Below are 15,048 nucleotides of genomic sequence, written 5' to 3' on the forward strand. Positions count from 1 at the left end.
TTCCTTCCTTCCTTCCTTCCTTCCTTCCTTCCTTCCTTCCTTCCTTCCTTCCGTCCTTCCTTCCTTCCTTTCCCTCCTCCCCTCCCTCTTTTTCTCCCTCCTTTCCTCCCTCCCTCCCTTTCTTCTTTCTGAGATAATGGCGGATATGAAAACAGTTAAGGCAGTTTTACTACCAACCTACATCTCCAGGCCTTAATAGTTTTTATTTTGAGATAAAGTCTTGCTAAGTTACTTAAATTGATCTCAAATATTGTGGTCCTCCTGCCTCAGCTTCCTCAGTAACTGGATTACAGGTATGCACCATCATGCAGAGTTTCTTGTAGATGCTTTAAATTACCCTTAATGGCTCTTGGAGAAAAAAATAAAAAGCAACAACACAGCTTTTAAGAGAGAAGAATCAAAGCACTTGATTTAAATAGAACGCTTGAAGAGCTTTGAAACACAGTGGATAATAGGCTCTTGGTAATCCAGGTACTTGAGTGAATTTTCATATTGGAAAGTAGCACTGTTAACTTCAATAAGGATGCTGACACGTAGGAATGCCGCATGTTGGTGGCTTGGACCACACCTTTGTTCACCGAACACTATCATAAGCATTGCAGTAACTCAATGAAGAATTAACAGCACTCAGTGACCATAGACATAAACGGCTGACGTATAACTTAAAGCAAATGGGGTGTGTAGAGTATGATCATTTGAGACTAGTGTGATTAAGGTCATGAGATATGATTCTGTACACACCTGGGCTAATCTCTCACAAGTATCTGTTATCCTATCTCTGTCCTGGGAAGTCTTCTGGGGCAATGATAAAGTGAGGCCACGGTCATGTGGACAATGCTGAGGCCACGTCCTGTCTAAGTAGAGTGTTTTGAGTCACTATCAACACTTCCACGAGGCTCAGAAGGCTCAAAAGTGAGAATTACATTCAGAGAGAAAATAAAGGTGGCTTCAAATAAAATTTAAACAACAGGAGAATGTGTACCCACATTACATTCTGGTATAGTCTTTAGCTTCAATTTCACATATATTTTCTGTGAATTTTTCAACACAAAGGAATCTTATATTGATTGATGTGCTAGTGTCAGATTGTGGAAAATATGTGTATGCTACATTAAACTTCTCAGGTGTGAACAATATCAGAAGTATATACACTGTTCTCCATGTCCTAATGACAATTAGCAACTCTTGAAGGTAGGTAGTATTACAACCGCTTGTCAGTTTCCAGATTTGGAAGGTGAAGCCCCCAACATTCAAATGAATGTTCAAGATCTTACGGTGAAATCTTGGCAGGGGCCAGGAAGCACAGTTGCTCACTGCATCTCGAGCCTCCCAGCAATAAACAGGTCTCTTTATACACACGGCACTCCTTACTCCAGTGGCATGAAAAAAATACCAGTTCCATGATAAATTTCTTATACAAATTTCTTGCAGTCCATTAAGACTATGAAACACTGACTATAATGCAATATAGCTTTCCTCAACCTCATCAGGATATTTAATTCTGTTCTTCCAAAAGAAATTATACTAAGCAGTATTCCTCAAATTTGCATAACTATAAAAATTATAATTATTATTTTAGTAATTTAAAAATTGTGTGTGTGTGCACACGAGCACATGCACGTGCTGGGGGAACACAGGTGCGCTGGTCCCACTGTGCACATGTGGACGTCAGGAATCCGCTCTCTGCTTTTTCTTAGGGTCAGTCTCAGGGAAGATAGGCTATGAGGCAGTAGCTCTATCTGAGGAGCTCCCTGCCACTCTTGAACCTGTTTTTTTGTTAATTACTTCCAGAACACTATGTAGGAAAATGTTCTAGAGGATATGCTTCAGGACTCACCAACATCATTGATTCAAAGAGAGATGTCTGAAGAAGTTCTCTACTTTTAAAATACAAGTTAAAAGCCGGGCATGGTGGCTCATGCTTATAACCCCAGCCCACAAAAGATTGAGGCAGGAGATCCAGCTGTATAGGGAGACCCTGTCAATCATCGACAATACTATTTTCTTTCTTTCTTTTTTTTTTTTTTGCAGTTCGAGGAGTTTATTTTTGGCAGGAGGGAAATCACTGGACAACACTCGCCCCTAGAATCGCACGCACCCCACATGCAGGGTTTCCCAAGCAGTGCTGGATCATCACATAAGAACGTCAGCAGAAAACTAATTCTCCAGGCACCAGCATTACCACTGCCAGGGGTATCCATCCTGAGGGCAGCTCCAGGCTTAGACATGATCAGGTCTACAGTAGAACAGGAACAGAGGCAGCCAGCAAGTCTGCGCAGGGAACTGTCAGCACAGTAGGCCGTCTGCCCTTCTCAAACCCTGGCATGCCAGCTGTCCAGCACAGCACCATGAGAAGCAGAGGCACAAACATCACAAGTGTTTGACCAATAGGGCTGTGTGTTTCCAGATTTTATTAGAAAGCCATCTTTTAAAACACAAGGCTATAAAACGCTGCCAGGTTATACACACCTACAGCTTTCGTTTTCATACCCCAACTTCAAATGCTGTAACCATGACAGGTTAGTGTCATGTGGACATCCTCATGTCCCCCAAAGTCACCTCACAATATTGCACCATGTGAAAGGAATCCCTGCCACCTGTGACAGGTGGTTCAACAATATATTAATGTATATTATTGGTCATATAGATGAGAGAGACACACACACACAGAGTACCCGGTTAAGAGGTAGAGTATTAAAATATATCACATGGGATAGGATAGTTTGTAGGAATGTTGGACAAACATTTTGAGTTATGACCATGTCTGGATACACAGTATGATTCTGCCTTGGATCCCTGCTGTTGAGTAAGACCTTAGAACTTTAGGTCAAAGTGTCAAAAGCAAAAATGATACACATTACTTCCAGAACAGGGTCCGAACTGCCAGTATGAAGGCTCTGGAACTTTCCTTCTTTCTTTTTTTCCTACGCATGCTGGGCCATGCTATGGCTGACCTGAAGGCCTGGGACCTAGATTACCAGTCAGTGTGTGGCACTCTTCTAATCATAATGCCTAGACTAAGTTTATTGCTAAATAGGCTTTATCTGTTTCGCTAGCTCCACCCAACTTATAGTAGCTGCTTAGAGCATTGTGGTAAAGTTGTTTCTGAGGCCCTGCTAGGGATCAGGAGGGAATAATAGGGCAGTATATTAGTTTTGACTGCCATAAGGGAGGTAAGAATATTAGTGTGCATACCAAAGATCTGCCATTCTTCAATGATAAAGCAATAAAAATATTTTCTCAAGGAGTCCCTTTGCCCCTTTCTTAATGATTTAGAAGTCATTTCTGGGTCTTGTAATGTCTCTAAGTAACCATTATGAAAATCTATTATTATTGTTATTGTGCTAGAGATAGATAGAAGTATCCGTGACTCAGATAATTCTGGTTAGGAGGATGTTGGAAGGGAAGATGAACTGTCACTCAAATGTCTCTGTCCATCACAGATAAAGACAAGAATGGGACATAGTAAATATGAAAATGTAATAAAAATGCTCTCAGGAGCTAGGCATTGGAGGAATGCTGGGACTGAAGAAATATACACATAACAGCTGAAAGTTTTCAGAATCATCCCTAGTGAAAAAAATTTAATAACTACAGCTATCATTTAGTGTGGAAACCATTTCCAAAATGCTACAAATAGGTTTTACATCTACTGTAGACCAGAGAGTAATACAATAATTTGTAACTTCCTGGAGAACCTCTAAAAATAAAACATGCAATAAAAATAGTTTACCAGAACCTGACACATATACACTCTTGCATAAACATGACAGGAGGAACTGAGAGCCCTGAGTACCTAGGTTCATAGACTGCCTGAGGGAAGTGAGACCCAATCCAGCTCTGCACAGAGCTCATCCAGTATGGTCTTCATTACAGTCAGAGAAGTAGATGAATCTGAACTTTAGTATATGAATTTGAACATTTGTTCAAGAGCTGCTTTGCATTAGGTTTTCAGAAGAGTAGGACAAAGTAACCTAGAAACCATATTCCCCACACCCTCTAAAGGATGTGAGCTGACGAGTATTAACATGAAAGGTTAGGGAAAATGAGAAGCCCATAAAGCGAAAATTCTGGAGAAAAGGCTAAAGCCAAAACACCTTTGGGAATTTTGTGATTTTCCAGTATTCATTCAATAAGTATTCATTAATTAACAACATATTCCTTGGAACATATTAAGACAACCCAACCTGGCTAAGGTTCTTTGTTTTGTTCTATGTTTTGCTTTGTTTTGGAGTTCTCTGCAGTTAGGAATTGAGCCCAGGGCTTGGCACATGGTGGGTAAGTCTCTACCACTAAACTAGAACTCTATCTCCAGCCTCGGGGAAAGGTAACTACTGTAGAAGAAATAAGAGAAAGCAAAGTTGGGATGTTTCAGAAGAAAACATATTCAAAGCCAAACCTGCTAAGCTGTAAATATGTTTGGTCCATGTATCAGGAGATTCAAAAAAGAGGATAGGCCTTCCGCAGCCTTGGTTGGTGGTTGGCATTTATTCTATAAGCATATGAAAGCTGCTAAAACATTTCAGGCTGTGGGAGGTACAGGGTTACTGAGGAATCTGGGTTCTCTTTTGGAAAGATCATTCTAAATGCTTGGTAGAAAGACTCAAGCAAAACAGGGATAGCAGCATAAGCCCACTGTGTGTGCTTTAGGGAGATAAGGTGAGAGCCATAAAGCAGACCTGTATGGTGGTGATGGCAAATGGATTCTTGGAGAATCTGATATGCATTTCTAAGGTAAGAACTGACTGACAGGTAAAGGTCAGTAAGAGAGGACGCAAGGATTTGGGCTTAAGATGGATGGAGAGTGATGTAAAATAAGGGATAAGCAGATGTAAAGACCCATGGCCAAACATGAGACAGAGCTCTGGATGTCTTATGGAAGAGCTGGAAGAATGACAAGGGAGCCACAGGGGTCAAGAACTCCACAAGAAGAACTACAGAGCCAACGAACCTGGGTTCATGGGGCTCACGGAGACTGAACCACCAAAGAACATGCATGGACTAGTCCTAGGCCGCTTGCACATATCTAGCAGATGTGCAGCTTAGTGTTCATGTGAATCCCCCAACAGCTGGAGTGGGTACCTCTCTGACTAAAATGAGAAGGAAGGGTATGGGTGGGTGGGGGCTGGGAGGAGAGGGGGACTGCAGTCAGCATGTAAAATGAATGAATGAATAAAATGTTAAAAAAAGCTATAAGGGGGGGGCAAGGAAAAGACTGGAATGGAGTCTTTATTAACACAGAACTCCTTCTTATGAAATGTGCCGATTTCCTAAGCTGTAACTAAAGTAGACTTCCCTAAGTTGAATCTGCAGATGGGCTCCGGGCTTTCTTCAAATCTAAACTTGCCTGGAGGCCAGCAAAATGACTCAGTGAGTAAAGGTTCTCGCTGTCAAGAATTATGACAACGTTTGGTTCCCAGGATCCATATGGTAGAAGCAAAACACCAACTTGTACAGGTTTCGTATACACACACATACAAAAAAAATGTAATAAAATACTTCAAACTGTTTGGGAAATGGTGTGTGTGTATATGTCTATGTCTATACATTCATTGTTTCCCTGTGATCTACAATTTGCTTAAAAAAAAAAAAAGGCCATAGTTTCCAGATCCTACATAAGGTTCATTGACTTAGATTAGCAACATTCCTCCACACATTTAGACTTCTCAGGTTTGGAGTAGAACTCAGGGGTAAAAATGTGAGGCCCTGCATCCAAGCCCTATAATCGAGTTGCTCTCGCTGGAAAACTACTTGAAAAAAATAATTTATCCCCCAAATAGTCACGAACAGGCACAGGCTTCTGCGAACATTGACTTGCACTTTTAATAGGGCTGCCTGTGAAAAATAGGAGAGAGAGAGAGAGAGAGAAAGAGAGAGAGAGTTTTGTTCTGTAGAGAGTTATATGCCAGCATCTACAGAGATGACCCCTCCACAAAAGACAAGCAAAAAAGCTTTAATGGTCTAACACTAAAGTAATTTTAATCGGATTGAAAAGTGAACGATTTAAGCGATGTCTCCTCTAACGAAATCCAGTTGGACACAGCGAGACAACTGTGTGAACCATTGAAAATTAAAGAACAGAAAGGTTTTTTTTCTCTTTTGTCCTTTTTTAGATTTTATTTATTATGCATACAATGTTCTGTCTGCATGGACACCTGAACACCAGAAGAGGTCACCAGATCTCAAAGACGGTTGTGAGCCATCATGCAGTTGCTGGGAATTGAACTCAGGACCTTTGGAAGAACAACCACTGCTCTTAACCGCTGAGCCATCTCTCCAGCCCTAAGCAGCAATTTTTTTTTTAATCTTTTTGCACAGACGTAGCCTATGGCAGCTCAATCTTCAAATGGGCTCAGTGGCTGGCTCCTTGATCACCTGCCCCTGAGGTGGAGGCAGCCTGACCAAGCCACAGAGGAAGATTATGAAAAACAGTCCTGATGAGACCTAATAGGCTACAGTCAGATGGAAGAGGATGAGGACCTCCACTATCAGTGGACTGGGGGAGGGTCATGGGAGGAGATGAGGGAGGGAAGGAACGAGGATGGGGCTACAGCTGAGATACAAAGTGCATAAATTGTAATAAATAAAAATTATAGAACAAACTACATCATTCGCATCAATGAAACCTACCATATTCTATTGGACGCAAACAAAATGAAAACTCTCAGCAGTGAATTATTTCCAAATGCTTCCCAAACAGGAAGCAAATGATGCCTATATGTCACTGTGGGAGCTTGAGTACAGCATATGTTAATCAGGCGGACTTGGAAAACAAAGCAGCAACTCCCTGAGAAAGAATCAGCAAACAACTGCACTGTTGGGCTGCAAAGAAAGCAGGCTTTGCTTTCTTCAGCCTTGGCGAATAACGCTCCACACTTACCATTAAGTATTTTTTTTGTTTTGTTTTTTTACCATTAAGTTTTCCTGTAAAAGGAAAAACAACAGCAGTGGTTTTCCTACATGCTTAAACATTCCGCCTAACAGTCAACTGCAGACGACCGAACAACATCTTTAAAACACTAATAGAAGAAAGGCATTCAATAATCCAGGGTGACAATCAGGAAATCCTACCTTCTAAGCAGGGCTCACTTTCTCAAATCTCTCCAAGTGCTGTCTTTCCAAAGCTGGACTGGTGTTTGTACAGCATGGTTTCTGTAGCCACCTCCTGCCAAAAACTAGCATCAAGTAAAGGCTGAGAAAAGAAACAGTTATCTTCTTAAGAGTCCACTAAGGTTTCCCTCTGCTCAGTCTAGCCCTCTTTACAACCATTATGTGAACTCTTAACTTTAATTCTGTCTTATTAACACCAGCCATATCATTTAGAGCTATACCAGTGTCCAGTACCTTTGTATTTCCACACTCAGTCACCCATCCACCTCCGTGGCCTGCTTTGATCCCAGTCTGCAATTTTTTTGCTCATCATTATCTAAAGCTTCATTGGAACAGGAAATTATTCCATTTATTTTCATTTATCTCCTTTTCAATTCCAACTGTATGAAACACACATATTTTCAAAACATAATCTGTAGAAATTGTAAAAGCCCTAAGTGCCAACAAACAAACAAATGAGCCATGCCACTACGTCAGTGTATTCAGAATCACTGGGCTCTCTTTAGTGTGTGAAGAAACAAAGGCAGATATTATTCAGGGATAATATTTTGGTCTTTGTATGCTATTGATGGCCATAGATGTATAATAATTTGACCAATATCAATCACTGCATATGAACCAGTACTGACTGATGACCTCTCTACCATGCTGGGGAGGTTCCACAGTCTATGCTGCTCAGGCCTGAAGCTGGTGAGCATATGTGACTACTGAGGCAGGAGGCAGCCGCTTAGCTATTTGTTCATTCTCAGATAGACTAGAAGTTTGACTGCTATTCACAGTTCTCTTAGAACTAACTTCTGGGATTGCAGGGGGCCCTTATTCCTCATGGCCTCAAGATGCATAATTTCAGCTCCCACAGTTTAGTTAAATGATACCATTTCCCCAAGAGTATGGTTTGAATTCAGTTGCCATGAAAGAGTAACTCTGAGTAATTACAGAAAGTACAAGCTCTGCCACTACCTCATTTTAGTCCACAAACCATAGTGTAGAAGACAGAGGCACAGAATCACCAGCAGCTACTAACATTGCTTCTTTTCAAATTGCCAGTGATTATTCATTAGTATCTGGAATTTAGTCACACATAGCCAATGAAGTGGCCAGCAAAGTATATGTTGCCTGATGACCTCCTCCTCAGTACACTTCACCAAAATAATCAAAAGAGGGACCTGGGCATAAAATATACAAAAGCACAGCAGAGCAACAAAATGAGGCAACCTGGAACACAGACATTGCCTCTACAAAGAACTGTTGTATTAGAAGAAACAGAAACCATAGAAACCCAGATGGCCGTTGTGTTGACAGCCAGGGAGCTCAACAAATTCAAACACTGTCAGACAGGAGCAGGGCAGTTACCACAGAACGGAGGAAGATATACCAGAGGAAAAGAGGCCAGTGAAAAGAATCGCATTCCTTAAAATTTCATATTTCACTCTGACCTCACAAGAGCTGAAATGCTGGAAGGGGACCCATGCTAGGTCCTCAGGCTCCATTACTGATTGAGAAAATGAAGGCAAGGAAGAGCCAGTCAAGCTGCTCTTGGGAAGTGCTTCATAAAATAATGCCCTTTAGCTTTCAGTGTTTCTGTAGTTTAAAAATCAGGGTATGCTACTTAAGTATTAAGTTTCCTACTATTTCTAGCTCCATATACTCTCATAAATGATGGCAAGATTGTTTTGAATGCTTTGAGAAATATTTAAGAGTCATAAAAGAGCCATAATCTGGCATATTTTTACCTCATATGATTTTGGATTGAATGGTCATTTTTACAGCCACACACTGAAATGCAAGGTGAGGGTTTCCCGTGCTTCAGATTAGTTAAAAATGCAGAAGAAAACGTATGGCAATCATGACATACACTTAAAAGCCATGCCAAGAACTTGTATCACACCTTGCAAACACACCTTTCGGTAACAATTAATGAAGTAAAGCAAGAACTATGAATGACTTTAAGAGACCTAATCCTCTCTGTAGGAAGAATATCCCTGTCTTTACCTGTACTCAGTTCTCCCAACACAATGGCAAGAGTAAAATTAACATTTAACATTTCCCCCATCCTGCCAAGCCTCCTAAGCCTGGAATGCATCATCAAATATGGTTTTTAAGCCATAAGCTTCCTTCTTCATCAAATGTCCTCTTGTACATCACAGCATGACCAGAGAGATTACACAGCCACTGTACCATATATGTCTCACTTTCCATATGGAGAGGTTTCAGAGTGGCTGTGTCTGTGTCCTTCCTCTAATAATGTTCTACTATACCCCCTTATACACTGTGTCACCTGCCCATGGTCCAAGAGCTATGTCAAAACCTATGCCACATCTCATTCATGCATAGATTCAACGACCAGCACAGAGGCTTAGGTATTCCCCGTCCACGTCACTTTTTAGCAGACTGGCCATCCTGTTTGAGGAATTCCTTCTACCACACACCTTCCATCATTTCTATCAAATGCTAAAACGGTACTACTCACCTATGCTTTCCAGTTTCCTATCTAGTGTATGAGCTGATAGAGGAAGAGAGAGCGTTAATGCCCTGCTCACAAATCCTATGTGAATAAGACAGCAATGAATGGGTGGTAGACGGCTGGACAGTCTGGTGGATTCTTTAAACAAATACCTGCCTCAGTGAATTTCTCTCTGAATGAATGACTGCTACAATGAATCGCTGCTCAATTAATACAAATTCAATCATTTTAATCAGAGTGAGGAGAGAAGTAGCTGCTGTCCTCCAAGACAAGGCTGCACGTCCACAATCGCGCACTTCCTGGGCGGTCTTCCTCTCCCTGACTCTTAGTTTGCTCTAAATCTGCACATGAGAATCCTTCCTGTGGGAGAGCTCCCCAGGTCCAGATCACCATGTGCTCCACAAGATGGAGGAGTTTTGCTTCACAGCAGCATGTGTGAAAACAGCTTGGGATTTTTGCTGAGAATAAGCTCAAGATGAGTCAACACAGAACTGTTGTTTCTACAAAACACATTTTATCTCAGACTGTGAGGGAGGGGATTTCTCACTTTGATCCTTGTTGGCAGGGCCACTCTGTAGTCTTCTGTCAATCTGGGGAGTCACCAGGGACAGCCTACAACAGTCACCAAAGCCATCAGTTTCTCCGAGGAAAATGAAACGTGGAGATAATGAGGCATGAGGGCCGAACTTCCCGCTGCAGCAGCGCTGGGAAGGCTGCAGTCCTGGCAAGATGGGGGTGGGGGCCCCTGCAGGCTCAGCAAATAGTGAGTGGCAGCAGAGAAAGAGAATCCAGCAAATAGACGGTGGAGTGGCACACATCTGTGTTCAAAAGTCCTATCAGCTTTTAGCTTTCTGTTGTTGTGCAACTGAGTTCTTAGAGGACCAGTCAGGACGGCTGCAAGACGGGCACTGCTTGTTCTGTGTGAACAACACAGGAGGATGGCTAAACAGTGCACATGATGGAAAGTTCTTCAAAATACTGTAGCTCTACAAGGACGGGAAATAAGAGATTTATATTTTTTAAATGCCCACCATTCATAACCACTAATGAAATGATAGGTTCGTACAAAACTATTACTGAATGATTTGGTCGGGGAGTCTTTAAAAAACAAAAAAGAATGATTTACTTGTTTGTGACCATGGCATTATGTAAGGTCAGAGGACAACCTGCAGAAGTCAGTTCTCTCCTCCTACCCTGTGGGCCCTGGGGATTGAGCGCGGGTCATCAGACTTGGTGGGAAGTGGCCTAATACCCTGAGCCATCTTGATGACACAAGTCAGGGGTGCTTAGCCCACAGAAATGAATATAAGTGAGTATTTATTTGTATTTAACTTTTAATTAAACATTGCATTTCCTTATATCAAAAAATGCAGTCAGTGTGACAAACCAGAGCAGTTAGCAAGTTTTTTAAATATCTATGAAATGGTAACTATTTCAGATATCTTGAAATGTAGTTTACTCAATAATTCCATATTATTGCTATGCTAGGAATGCAGTCATCATTATTCATGCTGCTAGTCCTCATTTAATGTGCGGTGGGGAAGCATATCCTTTACTCTACTGTGAATTTGCTTTACAAAAACTATACATATCTGAGAAGTGTTTTTATATCCCACTTAACTGGCATGCTAGGAAAACATATTTTTGAGACACAGTTTGTTATTATGTAGACAATGCTGGCCTCAGACTTGCAATCCTCCTGCCTCAGCAGCCTATGTGCTGGGATTATATGTCTGTAGCAGCAGACATGCTTTAAAAACAATGCATGACGCTGCCTCACCTGACAAAAGAGCCTGCCTAAGAAATGTGAGGAACTTCTGCTTGGGATAAGTTTCATGAGTTACTCTACAGCAAAGGACCAGGCTGTTACCATCTAAATTAAACATCTACCTCACAGCTAAGGAACTATGCCTCCCTATACAACTGTTAGTATCAAAAAGAAAAAGAAAAAAAAAAAGCCCATGGGTACTTACTACAACTCCTACAAAGAGAGAAATGACATGGGACTACAGAAGATGAACTGTGGAAGCGTCTATTTTATTTGATTTTACCTAATTTATATTTGAACAGCCACTTATAGCAGGCTTCAACCCTATTAGAAAGCCCTCCTTAGAGATAAATTATTTTATGCTAAATACAAATCCAGAGCTTAAAAATTATAGCCCACCAAGAGAAACAGAAGGGCAGACGGGGCCTCGGGAGTGTTCCGTAAACATCCGTGGTGCTGTGCTGCACACGGATGCTTTCAAACAAGCACACATTGTACATTGACTACATTTCCCCACCCCATACACCTATCTTCCCCTTCCTCCCACCTCTGCCAGTCCCCATTGTTTTAGTTTCATATCTACTTTTAGTTTTGACCAAAGTAGAATGAAAATAGTTAAAATAATGTAGTCAGGAGACTCATAGGCAAACTTTGGGCAGAGGGCGGGGAGTCTTATGGAAGAAGTTGGGGTGGGGGGGAATAGAAGGACACAGAGAGAACAGGAGCTCCACAAGAAGACCAACAAAGCCAAAAAATCTGGACCCTGGGGGACCTGCAGAGACTGAAGCACCAACCGAGGACCATGTATAGAGAGGATCTAGACTCCCTGCTCATATGTAGCCCACAGGTAGCTCAGTCTCCATGTGGATTCCCTAGTATGGGGTGCAGGGGCTATTGCTGACATGGACTCTTATGCCTCCTCTTTGATCATTTCGTCCTGGCGGTGCACATTTGTCAGGCCACACAGGAAGAGAATCCAGGCAGTCCTGATGCGACCTGACAGGCTAGGGTCAGATAGTAAGGAAGGAGGACTCCCCTTTTCAGAGGACTAGAGGAGGGGGGTGGGGGGAGAGGGAGCGAGGGTGGGACTATGAGGAGATAAGGGAGGGGAGCTACAATTGGGATATAAAGTGAATAAAGAATAATAAATAAAAATAAAAACGAAGAAGAAGGAGGGGGAGGAGGAGAAGAAAATAATGCACTCAGATAACCTAAGAGTCTGCCCCAGGTCTCAGGAGGCAGAGACATGGAGATAATCAGGCTGCCTTTGTTCTTGGGAAAAGTCATCTGGGAGATTCTTCCGGAGTCCAGGTTTCCTACTTTGGTCATCTGCTTGAACCAGTCTAAGCTCCCACACAGATTCTGTGTGCATCCCAGAGCACTGTGAGGTTCTGATGCCAAGTATCTTCTCTGAAATCTAGAGGTCTTCTACCTGCTAGGTTTCAGTGGATAATCCAATAACATCCCCTCTGAATTCCCAGGAAGGCAGTATTCTGAAGGCCTCGAGCTGCCAGGACACTGAAATCAGCACAAGACTTGTAAAAATGGTGTACGTCTTGAGGGATGTACATCCGTTAATAGACTGCTTACCTAGCATGCATGAAACCCAAGATTTGACCACAAGTACATCATCAAGCCAAGCTTAGTGGTACATGCCTGTGGTCCTGGAACCTGGGAGGCAGAGGTAGGAGGACACACAGTCCAAGGTCATCTTCAGACACATGGGATTTAGGGCTCCAGAGAACCTACCCTGTTTCTATAAAAAAGAAAGGTGTCTCATTTCCAACATTGCCAAGTGCTGAGGTTTTCCTGGCAACTTCTCCCCTCCTCTTCTTCTGCCTCCCCCTTCTTCTGGTGCTGCTAATAACTTTTATCTCACTTCCTTTCCTTTTCTCCTTTCTCTTTAAAATACCTGTTATTAAGAAAATTCAGAAAAATTTCTGAGGGCATGTCCTAAGCCTAGCTCTGCTCACAGGAGTGGGAAAGGCCTCAGACTGTGCCAATTCTTCCTGGAGAGACTGAATTTTGTCATGTTTTATTTTTCAAGGCTTCCTATTTCACTTTCCTATCAGATAAAAAATCCAGGGCAGTTACCCACCTCTTCTGAGAAGTGTTTTTCTGTATCTTCCAGTTTACTTCCTGGAGACTCTAGCAGACCTACACACCATCTACCACATTGGGGTCTTCAAGCCTCTCCTACTTTTAAGGACATAAACTGATATGTATAGAGTTGTGATTTAAATCTTTTTAGGAACTGGCATAACATAATTAGGCAAACCCAGAAGTGAACAGATGAATCACTGTAGGAAAATCCTGATAGTAGCTGAATATGGTAAGGGCAAACAAACATTCTTCATACTAGTTTTTCTACTTTTGAGTACATTTGAGATGTCTAACAATAAATTTAAAATGTTCTTGTGTACATAGAAAACAGTCAATAAACATTAATTAACAACTTTTATCATCAGTGTTGTCACCAATGGTCCCTGGAGCCACAGTCAAGATCACTGGGTAAAAGGTAAAAAGAGGGAACTTTGGACTCAATATAAGGAACAGAGCAAGCTCTGGGAGCATAAAAGCAGCCTGTTCCTAAGTGCCATAGCCAAAAGAATATCCAAAAGAAGAACAGGAACAATATCTGTTTACTGAGCACTTAGAAGCCACAGGCATGGTCCAGTGTTCTTGCCGGTTACCTCCTCAACTATGCTTCTCATAGTACTAGGAGGTAGACTCTGCCAGTTCCCACTCACGTCTTGCTAACAGAGACTGATTACTTAGTGAAGATGCCCCAGATGAAGGTCAAGAAAAATGATTTTACTGGTTGGGCCTTCACCGCAGATGAAGGTCACGAAAAATGATTTTACTGGTTGGGCCTTCACCATCTTTGATACTCCTGAACTTTGTACTTTTCTGAGTCAGTGAACATGTCTCTTAGTGAACAACACAAGTCAGACTCAGAGCTGGCCTATACCCAGTCAGCCAACAGAACGTGTTTCTTGATTTTACTCATCAGAAAATCATTACACATCACCTTTCCCTTTCAAGTAGAAGGGGGAGAAGGCACAAGAATTTAATTATCTGTGGGCAAGGGGATGATACAATAAACAAAAATGCTGCATATCAATGTCTCCATTTATCCAGTTTCAAATTTTCCATAAATCATAGGGAAACATCTTTTCCAGGCTGCCATTTGACCAAGAAATGTCTGTGGTATATCTTTGTCAACATGTTTCAGAATATAAATCCAAATTACAAAAAGTAAAGTTGGTATAAAGGCTGTCGTCATATATTATATCACTTGGAAAGAAATATTGGTGACCTTATCCAGTATGACTGTTATAATAGTAATAAAATTGAATCTTGGAAGATTACACTTCTGGTCAAAGTAGTAAAATGTGACCTTATTCTATTCAACATTGACATTTATTATATTAATTCATATGTAAAAAGCTGCATTAAAATGATATTAAAGCCCTGGTTAGAAATGAGAATGTTCAAGAACTTCCGAAATTAGATTTAACTTTACCAACTATTCACGCTATTGAGCCTGTTTGATGCAAATCAAACTAAATTTCTTTCACCCATCTCTGATTCAGTTCTCATTTTATTATTATTACCATCTCATTCACACAGAATGTATTTCTTCCCTGGTGCTTCTTCAAACATTGTATAAACCTAAATTCATTTTCATCATGCTCAGGAGGAA

The 15,048-nt window shown here is 41.5% G+C and overlaps 1 protein-coding gene across 4 annotated transcripts in view; it reads right to left on the minus strand.

The window, feature by feature from the left end:
• Positions 1 to 15,048, minus strand: part of Fhit (fragile histidine triad diadenosine triphosphatase) — a 1,508,502-nt gene that overhangs the window by 309,516 nt on the left and 1,183,938 nt on the right. The window lies entirely within an intron of this gene.

This window comes from Psammomys obesus, unplaced genomic scaffold (assembly GCF_907164565.1).
Source record: "Psammomys obesus unplaced genomic scaffold, mPsaObe1.curated_primary_1811, whole genome shotgun sequence".
Classification (NCBI taxonomy): domain Eukaryota; kingdom Metazoa; phylum Chordata; class Mammalia; order Rodentia; family Muridae; genus Psammomys; species Psammomys obesus.